We start from the raw sequence: 19,008 nt of genomic DNA, 5'->3' as shown, positions 1-19,008 counted from the left end.
GGTCATCTGAGTTAAATTCACCCATTGCAGTCCATCTTAGTTCGCTGATTCCTAGAATGTCAACATTCACTCTTGCCATCTCCTGTTTGACCACTTCTAATGTGCCTTGATTCATGGACCTGACATTCCAGGTTCCTATGCAATATTGCTCTTTACAGCATCGGACCTTACTTCTATCACCTGTCCCATCCACAACTGGGTGGTGTTTTTGCTTTGGCTCAACCTCTTCATTCTTTCTGGAGTTATTTCTCCACTGATCTCCAGTAGCATCAGATCAGATCAGTCGCTCAGTCGTGTCCGACTCTTTGCGACCCCATGAATCGCAGCACGCCAGGCCTCCCTGTCCATCACCAACTCCCAGAGTTCACTGAGACTCATGTCCATCGAGTCAGTGATGCCATCCAGCCATCTCATCCTCTGCCGTCCCCTTCTCCTCCTACCCCTAATCCCTCCCAGCATCAGAGTCTTTTCCAATGAGTCAACTGTGGCATATTGGACACCTACTGACCTGGGGAGTTCATCTTTCAGTGTCCTATCTTTTTGCCTTTTCATACTGTTCATGGGGTTCTCAAGGCATGAATACTGAAGTGGTTTGCCATTCCCTTCTCCAGTGGACCACATTCTGTCAGACCTCTCCACCATGACCCTTCCATCTTGGGTGGAAATTATTTTCAATAAATGCCCAGAAATCATAAGTTGGACTATACAGGGAGTTGCTAATCAACATGTATATAAAGTTTCAGTTATATAAATAAGGTGAATAAGGTGAATAAAATCTAGAGATCTACTCTATAGCATTTAACTGTAATTTACCATACTGTATAAAATCTAGAGATCTACTCTATAGCATTTAACTGTAATTTACCATACTGTACTGTTCACTCATAAATTATTTAATGAGGCAGATCTCATATTATGTATTTTATCACATTAAACCAAAATTTAAAAAGTAGACAAGGTCCATGGAATTTCCCAAGCAAAAATACTAGAGTGGGTTGCCATTTCCTACTCCAGGGGATCTCCCCAATCCAGAGATCAAACAACTCAAGTCACCCACATTGGTAGGCAGATTCTTTACCACTGTGCCACCTGGGAAGCCCAAATCAACTATACTTCAATAAATTTTTATTTTTTCTTGGGAAAAAAAAACAGGCATGAGAGACACAGAATCAACATCCTGTAGTGCAGTGTTACAGGACAAAAGAAAAACTAAAATCTCAAAAGAGAGGGTTGTCCTCAGTGCAAAAGGGGGCAGGTAGATTGAGAAACCTATTGGGAAGTTATGCTACAATTAAAAAAAAAAAAAAAAAACGAGGCAGATGAAAAAATCTTGAACTAGATGAAAAAATATCGTATGATCATTAGGGCTCATTTCCTAAATATCCACAAGTCTAACTTACATAGTAGCTTGCCTAAATTAATATTTAAATGTCTCATAAACACTTAAAATTTAATAAGTTCATAATATCACTTTCATCACTCCATCTTAAATCATAACCCCAAATATTTGAAAAACCATATCTGATTTAGTCACAAAAAAAAAAAAAATCACAAAAGTATTTTTTGTTCCTAATCTCAGTGTCATTCCTTCATCTCTTTCTCATGGAGCCCACACCATGAATTATGTTGCTGATGCTTTCTTGTTTCTGCTCTCAACTGTTATTGTACCATCTTCTCTCTATTTCCATTTCTCTACTTTGGCTTATTATCTTCCATCAGGAATCCTATAGCAACTGCTTAACTCACTTTTAAATTTTTACTCATGATTTCTACCTCCTTTCAATTATGTAATTATTATCTTCATAACAGTAGGAATTATCTTTTTAAAGTTTAAAACTGGCCGTGTTCCTTATCTACCTTCAAACTCATCAATACTTTAGAATTCACTTAAAATAAAATCCAACTATTTACTGTGACCTATATCATATGATTCTACTGTCCCCATTTCCTCATTATTATTTAGTCACACTGGCTCCATTAAGTTTTCCTATAAAAACTGACAGGAAAAAGAATAGTTATTTTCTACCCCAAAACAGCATCTTCAAGAAATTGGAATCCTGGAATGTTCTTCCAGTGGTTCATTCAAAAGTTGGTTCTGCCTCACTGTTCAGTTTTAGTTCAAATGTCATGTCTCAAAAAGGTCTTCTCTTAACATCTTGTGTGAAATAATTCTCCCAGGTTATCCTAATGTGTATTTTGTTACTTGTTCTTATTAAAATTAATATACTCTACAATTACCTTGTGCTTATATTTTTTTACCAGCCCTTTCTCTCTTCCCTATTACTGGAATAGAATGTCCCTGAGGTAAGGGACAAGTCATTCAACTGAAGCTTGGCTATTTCCTGACAAAAGTAGAAAATCAACAAATACCTGGTAATTAAGTAAGAAAATGATTCAAGGGACCAAAGAGAATGTTTGGTGTCAGAAACAAATTAGTATAAAATATTCAACAATATTAGAAGTAATTTTGGTCTTATATCTCTGATTCTTTTTCATTGTAATAACTCTTTTTTTTTTCTTTCTTACTGTAGAATTTTTGTTTTAATTTTGTTTAGAAGAGAAACGTCAGTTCTGGTCTTTGAAAAGTCACATATTTATGATATATAGATTTAAAAAACACTTTATTGAATTATGATTGACATGCAAAAACTCTACATGTTTAATGTATGCAACTTGATGAGATTGGAGATGTGTGTGTATCAGTGAAATCATCACCACAATCTATGCCATAAGCAGAGTCACCATCTACAAAAGTTTCTTCCTGCTCACTTTATTAATTATTGTTAATATATTGCATATATATATATATATATGTTAATTGTTGCTACAGGGTAAATCTTATGTTAACTGATCATGTAGCTTTGACTGTCTACAACTTCTCTCTAAGTCCTTGGATTAGAGGCTATGAACAGGCTTCTCTGTGTCAGGTGCCCCCAGCTAGACATCAACTGTTATTGAGAAAAAACTCAACTTATTGAAGTCAAATATCACCTTTCAAATATCTCTAGCAAAATATTCAGTTGTATTATAATCTAATGTAGACCCTTTAGAAAATATATGTAATGAAATTACGATAGAAGTTCTATAAAAGGATGTTTAATATTATTGCATTGATGAAAACTATCAAAAATCTGATAAAATATAAGTAAAGTGATGAACTAAAATTGAGGTCAGAAGTATTTCATAATTCAAAAAATAACATTATAAAATTGTAAAAATAAAAAAAATAATGGTTAAAATAAAAGCACATTGAAATAATATGAGGAATTGCATCAACTTGTGGGCAAGAAGGAAAAGAGCTATGAAAGTGAGGAAAACACTTTCAAAGAGAAAAAATTTTTTAAAGCTGAAAAGAGAATAGTTGATGTAAAAAGTATATCTGAGAACTTGTCTCCATATATTTTTTTCTGGTAATAAAGTGAAAAATGATCAAAGAGGTTATCAGAAATAGATGGTCAAATTTGCAAGTTCAACATATACTGAATAGAAGCTATAGAAATACAGTATAAATGAAAAGGGGTAGAGCATTGGCTAAATTATCTATTCTTAAGAAAAAGCAAGAAATCTCACATTAAGAAATTAAGAACAGACGCCAAAGTCTTTGTGTGCTTAGTCACTCAGTCATGTCCGACTCTGTGACCCCCATCAGGACTTTCACCCACCAGGGTCTTCTGTCCATGGAGTTTTCCAGGCAAGACTATTGGAACAGGTTGCATTTCCTATTCCCAGAGATCTTCCCAACCCATGGATAGAACCTCTGTCTCTTGCATATCCTGCATTGGCAGGCAGATTTTTTTACCATTAAGCCACCTGGGAAATCTTGAATTCTTAGGGAACTTGCAGTTCCTCATGTCTTCCTCACAGTTTGTGCAAGAGGCATCAGATTGGAGTCTCCATTCTATTTTTTAATATAAATTTATTTATTTTAATTGGAGGTTAATTACTTTACAATACTGTATTGGTTCTGCCATACATCAACATGAATCCGCCACAGACTAAAACAGTCATAATTTAATAAGATTATGAGAAAATAAATTTTCAAAATATACATTACACTGGATTGTCTGTTTAAATTGCTATACCTGTTTCATCTCTTCAGTAAATGATTGTAAAGTTGGTTTACTAGACCTAGAACTGAGTTTAATAACTGAGACGAATAGGAAATCTCATCAAAGGATTGCTTTTGACATCTAATAACAGTCCTGGAAAATAATTTCATAAAGTCTGTGACTACTTCTTTTTTCTTCAAACAGATGACTTTCCAAACTGTTACATGGCTAATGGAAATTTCACTCAGGTCACTGAGTTTATTCTCACAGGAGTCTCAGAATGTCCAGTCCTCCAGATCCCACTCTTCTTTGTCTTCCTGGTCATCTATGGACTGACCGTGACAGGGAACCTAAGCATCATCACCCTCACCAATGTGGACTCTCACCTTCAGACCCCCATGTATTTCTTCCTCCAGCACTTGGCTATCATCAATCTTGGCAATTCAACTGTCATTGCCCCTAAAATGCTGATCAATTTCTTAGTAAAGAAACACACCACCTCCTACTATGAACGTGCCACCCAACTGGGAGGGTTCTTGGTTTTCATTGTAGCTGAGGTGCTCCTGTTAGTTGTGATGGCCTATGACCGCTATGTGGCCATTTGTAACCCCCTGCTCTACATGATGGTGGTGTCTCAGAGGATCTGTCTTCTGCTAGTTTCCCTCACATACCTCTATAGCTTTTGTACATCAATTGTGACTTCATCATCTGTATTCTCTATGACTTAGTGCTCTTCCATGTAATCAATCATTTTTACTGTGATACCGTCCCTCTGTTAGCATTGTCTTGCTCTGATACTTCAGTTCCAGAAGCAGTAATATATATATCTGCATCTACAAATTTGATGTTTTCCATCATTACTGTCATAGCGTCTTATTTCAACATTGTTCTGTCCATTCTAAAGATACGTTCATCAGAAGGAAAGAAAAGAGCCTTTTCCACATGTGCCTCACATATTACAGCAGTGTCAGTCTTCTGTGGAACTCTAATTTTTATGTATATGCAGCCTCAAACTAACCATTCTATGGGTGCTGATAAAATGGCTTCAGTGTTCCATACACTGGTGATTCCCATGCTGAACCACATGATCTACAGCCTGAGGAACAAGGACATGAAAGCTGCATTGAAGAGATTTATTAGAAATCCATGCTGTTTTTAGAGTCATTCTAGTTTTAAAACTCTGTAGATAAATGAAGATAGGCTGCCATTGGTTGGAGAAAGCTGAGATTAGATGTCTGGTTTATAGGTTCTCAAGTAACCCTGGAAATTAAATAGAATTATGTTTCTAGGAAATGGTGATTTTAAAAATAACCTGACTCTCCTGGAATTCTCAGATAAATACAGAAATGAAGCATATTCACTAACTTTGCTAAGTGTTCAGTTATCTAGATTGAAAGAAATGTTTCCAGGAGTCAGGAGAGATATGTTAAGAAATAAGTAAAATAGAACAGAGCAATATCTATAAATGAAACAAGCAAGCTGATCTTTCTTATTATTTTGTTTCTTTTTCTTTTTATCCTGGATATGTATGGGTATAGTAGATAACTACATCTTGAAGAATTGTAATTAGAGATGGCTAAAATCCTTTTTACTCTTTCTAGCAAAATTATGCCAGTTATCTTTAAAGTAAAACTCCCTACTCTTTCTTAATATTGTTTGTTTGATAAAATATATAGTAGGAGTGAATTTATATTCTGAATGTCAACCAAAATATGACTATTTTATTCTATTAATATATTTTATATATTTTGAATTTGTTATAAATGTATATAATTTATACATCAACATAAAAACATAGTCAATTTTTTAATATGCTCTCATTTTATTCATGAGCTTAGTGGATACCGTTAAGATTTTCCTTTCTCCTTACTAAGTATATTCCTCTTTACTGCGTTTAATACATGGACTTTATTGTGAGACAATGGACATTCAATGAACAATCAGAGTTCTTTATACCATTACCAAAACAATTTGTTTTCAAAAAATATTCTGTTATGTTTTCTGATAGTTTTTTATCAGTGAGCTTACACTAAAATCTGTTCTCCAACTGTGAATGGATGGGGGTGACCAGACCATATCACAGACTTATTAAATCAGATCACCAAATAAAGATTACTAAAACCATATTTTAAGAAAAGTTGAAAGAAGTTGAGGTTACAAAAATATTCAGAGATAAGATTGTAGAGACTCATATTCACATATAAGTTTTCAAATACAATCCACACTTTATTTTTAATGCAATATAAAATGGGTTTTATGTCCAAATATCAGAAGTTTATGTTTTGAAAGGACTGAAAAGCAATTGAGAGGAAATGAAATCAGGAAAATAAGGGAAATTTAGATACACTTTATCACGAAGTGTTGTTGATGTACAATATTATATTAGTTTTAGGTATAGTTGAACATTACACATGTGAAATAAAAAAATAAATAAAACACACTAATGACTATAACAAAATAGAAATAGATTCATAGGAACAAAGAGCAGACTAGTGGGGAAAGGGAAGAGGAGAGAGATAAGATAGTGGCAGAGGAAGAGGTACAATCCACTGTGTGCAAAATTACTGGAAAATTGGCGAACAGAGAGGACACATAGGTAATGAGTGTTTTCAGATATCTGACAATTGGCAGCACAGGACTGTGATGTCAGTAAAGGGTACAGTTAACTGTCCTTCACATGGGGTGATGGTGAGCATGAAGAGAACACAGTACTCAGGTAAAGTTGAAGACACAGTCAGACCAGAAGGGCCGAAGCGCCTGGGATATGTGAGTTGGGAACTGGAATGGAGACACCTAAGCAGACACAGTGACTACCCAGCAGCCTGAATTCTGCTTGAGAGGTCCAGCGACTTCTGAATCATACCTATTAAGGTGAGATTCCATAAGGCCAGGTCAAGAACAGCTACCAGGGAGTGAGAAATGGCTGGAGGTCTGGATGGTGAAGACTACCACTTCACACAGGATTGAAACACATCACAATTCTGTCAAACTCTAGTGAGAAAACTCACTGAATGCCTAGGGCTCTGTGCAACTCAAACCTGAGCCATGCGGGTGGGGGAAAGGTTGAAGACTCCAGACAAAGCTAAAAATGTACACGAACATTTATATTACCATCCACGAGGCAGAGTTTGCAGTTTGACACAAACTTTGTTAATTTCCTGCAAAAATAAGTAACTACAAGAACAAATAAATTCAGCCCTCTTAAGAAAAATATAGCAGTATTTAGATATCATCACAGCATCCTATCACAATTTCCAATTCGACTCCAAAGTTCTCTAACACAGCACAATCCTTGAATTGATAACAGAGAGTGGTTTCTAGTTTTCCTTCTCGCTTCTCAGTCTTCAGAGTGTTAGTCTGTGTACCTTGAGATGGGACTTTATCAGCTTTATGGCCTCTTCTACCCACTCCATCTCCTGCATCCCAATCCGTTCTGTACATGAGAAGCTGTCTGAGAGGAGAAGATTTTTTGCCCTCCCTGCTGCTGCGGCTGCTGCTGCTAAGTCGCTTCAGTCGTGTCCGACTCTGTGTGACCCCATAGACGGCAGCCCACCAGGCTCCCCTGTCCCTTGGATTCTCCAGGCAAGAACACTGGAGTGGGTTGCCATTTCCTTCTCCAATGCGTGAAAGTGAAAAGTGAAAGTGAAGCCACTCAGTCGTGTCCAACTCTTCATAACCGCATGGACTGCAGCCTGCCAGGCTCCTCCGTCCATGGGATTTTCCAGGCGAGAGTACTGGAGTGGGTTGTCATTGCCTTCTCCATCCCTACTGGTGCATTTTTTTGCTTTGTATCACTGCAGGATTTTGAGCCAAAGAATTAAACAGAGACATCAAAATAATAAAACCTCTGTGTGTTTATTGGCCATCTGGATGTCTTCTTTGGACAAATCTCTATTTAGATCTTCTGCTTATTTTCTTGAATAGGTTGTTTGTTTTCCTAATATTGAGCTATACCAGCTGCTTATATATTTTGGAGATTAATACTTTGTCAGTTGTTTCATTTGGAACTATTTTGTCCCATTCTGAGGACTGTCTTTTTATCTTGTTTATTGTTTTCTTTGCTGTGCAAAACTTTTAAGTTTAAATAGGTTCCATTTGTATATTTTTGTTTTTATTTCCAATACTCTAGTAGGTGGGTCAAAGAGGACCTTGCTGTAACTTATATCAAAGAGTGTTCTGTCTATATTTTCTTTCAGAATGTTATAGCTTCTGGTCTTATATTTAGTTTAGTTTTGTTTTTTAATTCACTTTGAGTTTATCTTTGTGTATGGTGGTAGGAACTGTTCTAATTTCATTCTTTTACACATACTTGTCCAATTTTCCCAGCACCACATCTTGAAGAAACTATCTTTTCTCCATTGTATATCATTGCTTTCTTTGTAAAAAATGAGATGTCCATAGGTGTGCAGGTTTATCTCTGGACTTTCTATCTTATCCCATTGGTCTATATTTCTGTTTTTGTACCAACCTCCCAAAAATGGGCAGAAGACCTAAGTAGACAGTTCTTCAAAGAAGACATACAGATTACAAATAAACACATGAAAAAAAAGAATGCTTAGCATTGCTTATTGCTAGAGAAATGTAAATCAAAACCACAATGAGGTATCACCTCACACAGGTCACAATGGTCATCATTAAAAAATCTACAAACAATAAATCCTGGAGAGAATGTGGGAGAAATGGGAATCCAATTGCACTGTTGGTGGGAATGTAAATTTATACAGCCGCCATGGAGAACAGTATGGAGACTCCTTAAAAACACTAGGCATAAAACTACCATATGACCCAGTGATCCCACTACTGGGTATATACCCTGAGAAAAACAATTGGAAAAGACACATGTGCCCCAATGTTCATAGTGGCATTATGTACAATAGCTACAATGTTGAAGCAACTTAGATGTCCATTGACAGAAGAATGGATAAAAAAATGTCATACAAATATACAATGGAATATTCAGTTCAGTTCAGTCACTCAGTCATGTCTGATTCTTTTTGACCCCAGGAATCGCAGTACACAAGGCCTCCCTGTCCATCACCAACTCCTGGAGTTCACCAGACTCACGTCCATTGAGTCAGTGATGCTATCCAGCCATCTCATCCTCTGTCGTCCCCTTCTCCTCCTGCCCCCAACCCCTCACAGCATCAGAGTTTTTTTCCAATGAGTCAACTTTTCGCATGAGGTGGCCAAAGTACTGGAGTTTCAGCTTTACCATCATTCCTTCCAAAGAAATCCAAGGGCTGATCTCCTTCAGAATGGACTGGTTGGATCTCCTTGCAGTCCAAGGGACTCTCAAGAGTCTTCTCCAACCACAGTTCAAAAGCATCAATTCTTCAGCACTCAGCCTTCTTCACAGTCCAACTCTCACATCCATACATGACCACAGGAAAAACCATAGCTTTGACTAGACGGACCTTTGTTGGAAAAGTAATGTCTCTGCTTTTGAATATGCTATCTAGGTTGGTCATAACTTTCCTTCCAAGGAGTAAGTGTCTTTTAATTTCGTGGCTGCAATCACCATCTGCAGTGATTTTGGAGCCCAGAATAATAAAGTCTGACACTGTTTCCACTGTTTCCCCATCTATTTCCCATGAAGTGATGGGACCAGATGCCATGATCTTTGTTTTCTGAATGTTGAGCTTTAAGCCAACTTTTTCACTCTCCTCTTTCACTTTCATCAAGAGGCTGTTGAGTTCCTCTTCACTTTCTGCCATTAAGGGTGGTGTCATCTGCATATCTGCGTTATTGATATTTCTCCCGGCAATCTTGATTCCAGCTTGTGCTTCTTCCAGTCCAGCGTTTCTCATGATGTACTCTGCATATAAGTTAAATAAGCAGGGTGACAATATACAGCCTTGACGTATTCCTTTTCCGATTTGGAACCAGTCTGTTGTTCCATGTCCAGTTCTAACTGTTGCTTCCTGACGTGAATACAAATTTCTCAAGAGGCAGATCAGATGGTCTGATATTCCCATCTCTTTCATAATTTTCCACAGTTTATTGTGATCCACACACTCAAAGGCTTTGGTATAGTCAATACAGCAGAAATAGATGTTTTTCTGGAACTCTCTTACTTTTTCCATGATCCAGCAGATGTTGGCAATTTGATCTTTGGTTTCTCTGCCTTTTCGAAAACCAGCTTGAACATCAGGAAGTTCACGGTTCACATATTGCTGAAGCCTGGCTTGAAGAATTTTGAGCATTACTTTACTAGCATGTGAGATGAGTGCAATTGTGCGGTAGTTTGAGCATTCTTTGGCATTGCCTTTCTTTGGGATTGGAATGAAAACTGACCTTTTCCAGTCCTGTGGCCACTGCTGAGTTTTCCAAATTTGCTGGCATATTGAATGTAGCACTTTCACAGACTCATCTTTCAGGATTTGAAAGAGCTCAACTGGAATTCCATCACCTCCACTAGCTTTGTTCATAGTGATGTTTTCTAAGGCCCACTTGACTTCACGTTCCAGGATGTCTGGCTCTATGTCAGTGATCACACCATCGTGATTATCTGGGTCATGAAGAACTTTTTTGTACAGTTCTTCTGTGTATTCTTGCCATCTCTTCTTAATATCTTCTGCTTCTGTTAGGTCCATACCATTTCTGTCCTTTATTGAGCCCATCTTTGCCTGAAATGTTCCCTTGGTATCTCTAATTTTCTTGAAGAGATCTCTAGTCACCAGATGGTCAACACCGAAATCAGATTGATTATATTCTTTGCAGCCAAAGATGGAGAAGCTCTATATAGTCAGCAAAAACAAGACCAGGAGCTGACTGTGGCTCAGATCATGAACTCCTTATTGCCAAATTCAGACTTAAATTGAAGAAAGTAGGGAAAACCACTAGACCATTCAGGTATGTCCTAAATCAAATCCCTTATGATTATACAGTGGAAGTGAGAAATAGATTTAAGGGCCTAGATCTGATAGATAGAGTGCCTGATGAACTATGGAATGAGGTTCATGACATTGTAAAGGAGACAGGGATCAAGACCATCCCCATGGAAAAGAAATGCAAAAAAGGAAAATGGCTGTCTGGGGAGGCCTTAAAAATACCTGTGAAAAGAAGAGAAGCAAAAAGCAAAGGAGAAAAGGAAAGATATAAGCATCTGAATGCAGAGTTCTGAAGAACAGCAAGAAGAGATAAGAAAGCCTTCTTCAGCGATCAATGCAAAGAAATAGAGGAAAACAACAGAATGGGAAAGACTAGAGATCTCTTCAAGAAAATTAGAGATACCAAGGGAACATTTCATGCAAAGATGGGCTCGATAAAGGACAGAAATGGTATTACTCAGCCTCAAAAAGAATGGATTTAACTCCATTCTAGGGATGTGGATGAAATTACAACCTGTTATATAGAGTGAAGTAAGTAATAAAGAGAAAAACAAATGTTGCCTACTAACATACACACACACAAACACACACACACACACACACACATATATATATAGAGAGAGTGAATCTAGAAAAAAATGGTATTGATGAATCTATTTGCAGAAAAGGAATGGAAACTCAGATATAGAGAATGGACTTGTGGATACAGTGGAGGAAAAGGAGAACACGATGAATGGAGAAAGTAGCACTGACGTATATACACCTCCACATGTAAAACAGATAGCTGGTGAGAAGATGCTATATAACACAGGGGCCCAGACTGGCACTTTGTCATGACTTAGAGGGGTGGAATAGGTGGAGGGGAGGGAAACCTCAGCGGGATGTGGTACATGTATAATTATGGCTGATTTGCATTGCTATATGGCAGAAAATAACAAAACACTGTAAAGCAAATTTCCCTCAATATGAAATAAAATAAGAAAACTTCTAGAAAATCTCCAAAAGCAGTTTCATCTAACACACTTATAAAAAGTCCAAAAAAATCAATAAAAGATTGATTAAAATGGACAAAATTTAGACACTTTAAAATGTATATATATATGAATGACCAGCAAATACATTGACAAATGTCCAATGTCATTAGTGATTAAGTAAATGAAAATTAAACTCACAATGAGATAATTTCATCTCTATTTCCATTTATAAGTGGATTCATTTTGATATATGGCAAAACCAATACAATATTGTAAAGTTAAAATAAAATAAAGTAAAAAAAAATCCTATCCAATGATGATGATTTGCTTGCAATTTTATCATAACTTCTGAAACAGTTGTAATTTTACTGTGAGAAAGCACATCCATCTTTTTCATTGTTACTGTAATAGCTGTCTTTAAGTAAGTGTCTCCCTGCAACTGTACAGATAAATTATACTGTGTTCTTCCTTTCCTTAAACTGTTCCTTACAATTTTTCACTAGGGAATATGCAGGTTATCCTAGGTAATTCAAAGACATCACAGGCAATTAAAAAAAAAAAACTCATATAATTTGGGGAGAATCATCTGAATAAATTTCATACTACTTCCTCAGGGAACATCACAAGGAGAGAGGGAACATATAAATTGCCCCTACCCAAAGACAAGTCAGACTAATTTGAGAGCAGAAATTCGAATTCTTCATTAAAGGTGAGTAAATAAGAATTGTAGATGTTGCTTAACACCACGATTTTGGTAATTTCACTTAATTCTTAACTATGGATACTCTTTCAGTCACTGACAGCTTATTCTTTACATCACAAAAATTTCATTATCTCTTTTGTTAACTGGTTTTCCTGGAAAAGCATGGCAGTTTTAGGATATTAAATCCTATGAATTGACTAGAGGTCATATATTCATTTGGTTTGTGAAAATGAAAATTGGTAGTTGGATATTGCAAGTGAAGAAGTAATTAGGAATATCTGAAAATCATCAGCAAATTAATCTGTTAAAATTAGTAAAGTTAAGATTTCCAGATAAAATACAGGATGTTCAGTTGAATTTACATTTCAGGTAAATAATAACTATGTTTTAATATCTGGCTCATTTGGAGAAGGAAATGGCAAACCACTCCACTATTCTTGCCTGAAGAATCGCAGGGACAGGGGAGCCTGGTGGGATGCCATCTATGTGGCCACACAGAGTCAGACACGACTGAAGTGACTTAGCAGTAGCAGCCTGTAATATTTGACTTTTTTTCTATAAATATACCCAACACAGGTCTTCTTTGGTGGATCAGTGGTAAAGAATTCCCCTGCCAATGCAGGAGACTTAGATTTGATCCCTGGTCTGGGAAGATCCCCTGGAGAAGGAAATGGCAACCCTCTCCAGTATTATTTCCTGGAAAATCCCATGGATGGAGGAGCTTGGTGGTCTACAATCCATGGGGTTGCCAGGGGTTGAACATGACTTAGCGACTGAACAACAACAAAAACAAACAGCCAGTGCAATCTTAGAAAAATAATATTTTAAGATATGTGTTACTCATGAATCATTTTATGAACTGAATAATTTTACTATATTATTCCATATATATGTGAATAAACTCCCATGCTTAAATTGAGAGATGTTTTAGTTGTTTTCCCTACTGATTGCTTATGCTTATGTTTGTTCATATGTTTGTTTCTTTTCAGACAAATATTTACAAACTGAGTGAATAGACTGGCAAATGAATAGAATTTAAAAAATGTTATGGAGTTATGGAGTTTTTTTTAAGAGTTATGGAGAAAGCTATGAACCTCAAATAATTCCTAACTGCTATCACCAAGTCTGAAGATTGAAAAGTCAGTCATCCCATTGCATAATTTTGTACTCTGTGATTTAATGTCTAAGTCGTGTCTGACTCTTACGAACCCATGGACTGCAGCCCACCAGGCTCCTCTACCTGTGGGATTGTCCTCTAATGGTTAGCCCTAAATGAAAGTATATAAAATGTTTAATCAGGATATTAGAAAATGACCAGAGATATCATTTCCCAAATTAGCAGAATGGGTAGGGTTTCACTTTCTCTTAAACATCCTGATAGAAATTCCTTTTGATAAATACCTGGAAGTTGTAAGCTGGACCATATAGACAGTTGCTAATCAACAAGTATAAAGTTTCAGTTACATGAGGTGAATAAGATCTAGAGATCTGCTGCACGGCATTGTGTCTGTATTTAACAATACTGTTCTGTTCAGCCATAAATCTCTTAACAGGGCATATTTCAAGTTATGTATTCTTACCACATTGTTTAAAATAAAAATTTTTAAAAATGGGCAAGGTGCAAGGATCTGGAAATGTAGAAGAGTGTAATAGCTGACACTGAAAATGAAGACATGTCTAATAAACATAAGGATGATTCTTAGTAGAAATGAAGACTTCAAAGTGGTAAAACTGATACTATAAATCTGAATTCCATTGCTTAATCCAATGTGTTTCTCTTTCTATTTAAAAAAAAAAAAAAAAGATAGCAAGCCATGTTACCCCTGTAAATCAGAGTGGGACTCAGTAGAGAAACAGCTGCTGCTGCTCCTGCTAAGTCGCTTCAGTCGTGTCCGACTCTGTGCGACCCCATAGACGGTAGCCCACCAGGCTCCCCCATTCTGGGATTCTCCAGGCAAGAACACTGGAGTGGGTTGCCATTTCCTTCTCCAATGCATGAAAGTGAGAAGTGAAAGTGAAGTCGCTCAGTCGTGTCCGACTCTTAGCGACCCCATGGACTGCAGCCATGGGGTCCATGGGATTTTCCAGGCAAGAGTACTGGAGTGGGGTGACATTACCTTCTCCAGAGAAACAGCAGACAACACCATCTAGAAAGAAGGAATAGAATTGGCTCAGCAATCTCCAGCACTGTCTTTCCTTCTCAACTCCACTCCTTGGATCAGACCAGATTTCTGGTTTGTGAAGTCAGAACCTCTGTAGTATCTTAAAGAGAAAAGAAAATCTGAGGGGGAAAAAATGTTTATTTTCTAGATTGCTTGTCTTTACTCAACTGGTATCTTTTAATATCAGTAGGGAAACAGAGGGACTAGTGTTGAGTGTATGTCTGGTGGAACGATATGACTAGAAAAGTGATACAGACCTGAGTGTGGAATGCATTGAATATGAGACCAAGGCTTTTTCAATTATTCTTAAAGATATCTCAGATTACATGTTTGATTAATCAGAAAGTTTTAATGACTCCTACTTACTTATCAACAAATCTGAGAGAATGGTAGCCTAAAGAAGAGAAGGATACAGTAGTCCATGACAGTGTTAATGAGAGCTTGACCTAAAGAAGGAGGAGAGGGGGTGCTTAAGATGGCAAAGAAATATGGAAATTGGCAAAAAATACAACGTGGAGCTTTAAAAGAAACTTAGAGGAAAAATATAATATCTGTGATTTAAGTGATTGCTTTTCAACATTTACTTTTGCAATTTCTCAAGCGCACATGGAACCTTCTCCAGGATAGATCACATCCTGGGCCATAAATCTAGCCTTGGTAAATTCAAAAAAATAGAAATCATTCCAAGCATCATTTTTGACCACAATGCAGTAAGATTAGATCTCAATTACAGAAGAAAAACTATTAAAAATTCCAACATATGGAGGCTGAACAACACGCTGCTCAATAACCAACAAATCACAGAAGAAATCAAAATTCCCATAGAAACGAATGAAAATGAAAACACAACAACCCAAAACCTATGGGACACTGTAAAAGCAGTCCTAAGGGGAAAGTTCATAGCAATACAGGCATACCTCAAGAAACAAGAAAAAAGTCAAATAAATAACCTAACTCTACACCTAAAGCAACTAGAAAAGGAAGAAATGAAGAACCCCAGGGTTAGTAGAAGGAAAGAAATCTTAAAAATTAGAGCAGAAATAAATGCAAAAGAAACAAAAGAGACCATAGCAAAAATCAACAAAGCCAAAAGCTGGTTCTTTGAAAGGATAAATAAAATTGACAAACCATTAGCCAGACTCATCAAGAAACAAAGGGAGAAAAATCAAATCAATAAAATTAGAAATGAAAATGGAGAGATCACAACAGATAACACAGAAATACAAAGAATCATAAGAGACTACTATCAACAATTATATGCCAATAAAATGGACAACATAGAAGAAATGGACAAATTCTTAGAAATGTACAACTTTCCAAAACTGGACCAGGAAGAAATAGAAAATCTTAACAGACCCATCACAAACACGGAAATTGAAACTGTAATCAAAAATCTTCCAGCAAACAAAAGCCCATGTCCAGACAGCTTCACAGCTGAATTCTACCAAAAATTTAGAGAAGAGCTAACACCTATCCTACTCAAACTCTTCCAGAAAATTGCAGAGGAAGGTAAACTTCCAAACTCATTCTATGAGGTCATCACCCTAATACCAAACCTGACAAAGATCCCACAAAAAAAGAAAACTACAGGCCAATATCACTGATGAACATAGATGCAAAAATCCTTAACAAAATTCTAGCAATCAGAATCCAACAACACATTAAAAAGATCATACACCATGACCAAGTGGGCTTTATCCCAGGGATGCAAGGATTCTTCAATATCCACAAATCAATCAAGGTAATACACCACATCAACAAATTGAAAAAAAAATGATTATCTCAATAGATGCAGAGAAAGCCTTTGACAAAATTCAACATCCATTTCGGATAAAAACTCTCCAGAAAGCAGGAATAGAAGGAACATACCTCAACATAATAAAAGCTATATATGACAAACTCACAGCAAACATTATCCTCAATGGTGAAAAATTGAAAGCATTTCCTCTAAAGTCAGGAACAAGATAAGGGTGCCCACTTTCACCATTACTATTCAACATAGTTTTGGAAGTTTTGGCCACAGCAATCAGAGCAGAAAAAGAAATAAAAGGAATCCAAATTGGAAAAGAAGAAGTAAAACTCTCACTGTTTGCAGATGACATGATCCTCTACATAGAAAACCCTAAAGACTCCACCAGAAAATTACTAGAACTAATCAATGATTATAGTAAAGGTGCAGGATACAAAATCAACACACAGAAATCCCTTGCATTCCTATACACTAATAATGAGAAAACAGAGAAATTAAGGAAACAATTCCATTCACCATTGCAACGACAAGAATAAAATACTTAGGAATATATCTACCTAAAGAAACTAAAGACCTATATATAGAAAACTATAAAACACTGGTGAAAGAAATCAAAGAGGACACTAATAGATGTAGAAATATACCATGTTCGTGGATTGGAAGAATCAATATAGTGAAAATGAGTATACTACCCAAAGCAATTTATAAATTCAATGCAATCCCTATCAAGCTACCAACGGTATTCTTCACAGAGCTAGAACACAAAATTTCACAATTTGTATGGAAATACAAAAAACCTCAAATAGCCAAAGCTATCTTGAGAAAGAGGAATGGAACTGGAGGGATCAACCTACCTGACTTCAGGCTCCACTACAAAGCCACAGTCATCAAGACAGTATGGTACTGGCACAAAGACAGAAATATAGATCAATGGAACAAAATAGAAAGCCCAGAGATAAATCCACACACATATGGACACCTTATCTTTGACAAAGGAGGCAAGAATATACAATGGATTAAAGACAATCTCTTTAACAAGTAGTGCTGGGAAAACTGGTCAACCACTTGTAAAAGAATGAAACTAGAACACTTTCTAACACCATACACAAAAATAAACTCAAAATGGATTAAAGATCTAAACGTAAGACCAGAAACTATAAAACTCCTAGAGGAGAACATAGGCAAAACACTCTCTGACATACATCACAGCAGGATCCTCTATGACCCATCTCCCAGAATATGGGAAATAAAAGCAAAAATAAACAAATGGTACCTAATTAAACTTAAAAGCTTCTGCACAACAAAGGAAACTATTAGCAAGGTGAAAATGCAGCCTTCAGAATGGGAGAAAATAATAACAAATGAAGCAACTGACAAACAACTAATCTCAAAAATATACAAGCAACTCCTACAGCTCAACTCCAGAAAAATAAATAACCCAATCAAAAAATGGGCCAAAGAACTAAATAGACATTTCTCCAAAGAAGACATACAGATGGCTAACAAACACATGAAAAGATGCTCAACATCACTCATTATCAGAGAAATGCAAATCAAAACCACTATGAGGTACCATTTCACGCCAGTCAGAATGGCTGTGATCCAAAAGTCTACAAGCAATAAATGCTGGAGAGGGTGTGGAGAAAAGGGAACCCTATTACACTGTTGGTGGGAATGCAAAGTAGTACAGCCACTATGGAGAACAGTGTGGAGATTCCTTAAGAATCTGGAAATAGAACTGCCTTATGATCCAGCAATCACACTGCTGGGCATACACACTGAGGAAACCAGAAGGGAAAGAGACACGTGTACCCCAATGTTCATCGCAGCACTGTTTATAATAGCCAGGACATGGAAGCAACCTAGATGTCCATCAGCAAATTAATGGATAAGAAAGCAGTGGTACATATACACAATGGAGTATTACTCAGCCATTAAAAAGAATACATTTGAATCGGTTCTAATGAGGTGGATCAAACTGGAACCTACTATACAGAGTGAAGTAAGCCAGAAAGAAAAACACCAATACAGTATACTAACGCATATATATGGCATTTATTCAGCAGCGTGTTGTTCAGCCTCCATATGTTGGAATTTCTAATAGTTTTTCTCCTGTAATTGAGATCTAATCTTACTGCATTGTGGTCAGAAAAGATGCTTGGAATGATTTCTATTTTTTTGAATTTACCAAGGCTAGATTTATGGCCCAGGATGTGATCTATCCTGGAGAAGGTTCCATGTGCGCTTGAGAAAAAGGTGAAATTCATTGTTTTGGGATGAAATGTCCTATAGATATCAATTAGGTCTAACTGGTCTATTGTATCATTTAAAGTTTGTGTTTCCTTGTTAATTTTCTGTTTAGTTGATCTATCCATAGGTGTGAGTGGGATATTAAAGTCTCCCACTCTTATTGTGTTATTGTTAATTTCTCCTTTCATACTTGTTAGCATTTGTCTTACATACTGCGGTGCTCCTGTGTTGGGTGCATATATATTTATAATTGTTATATCTTCTTCTTGGATTGATCCTTTGATCATTAT

General features: G+C 36.6%; 1 pseudogene; it reads left to right on the top strand.

The window, feature by feature from the left end:
- The first annotated feature begins 4,273 nt into the window (after positions 1–4,273).
- Positions 4,274–5,208, top strand: LOC113906024 (annotated as a pseudogene).
- The last annotated feature ends 13,800 nt before the right edge of the window (positions 5,209–19,008 follow it).

Source organism: Bos indicus x Bos taurus, chromosome 15, assembly GCF_003369695.1.
Source record: "Bos indicus x Bos taurus breed Angus x Brahman F1 hybrid chromosome 15, Bos_hybrid_MaternalHap_v2.0, whole genome shotgun sequence".
NCBI classification, from domain to species: Eukaryota; Metazoa; Chordata; class Mammalia; order Artiodactyla; family Bovidae; genus Bos; species Bos indicus x Bos taurus.
Note: the sequence above shows the minus strand (reverse complement) of the source record. Positions and strands in the feature narration are given on the sequence as shown.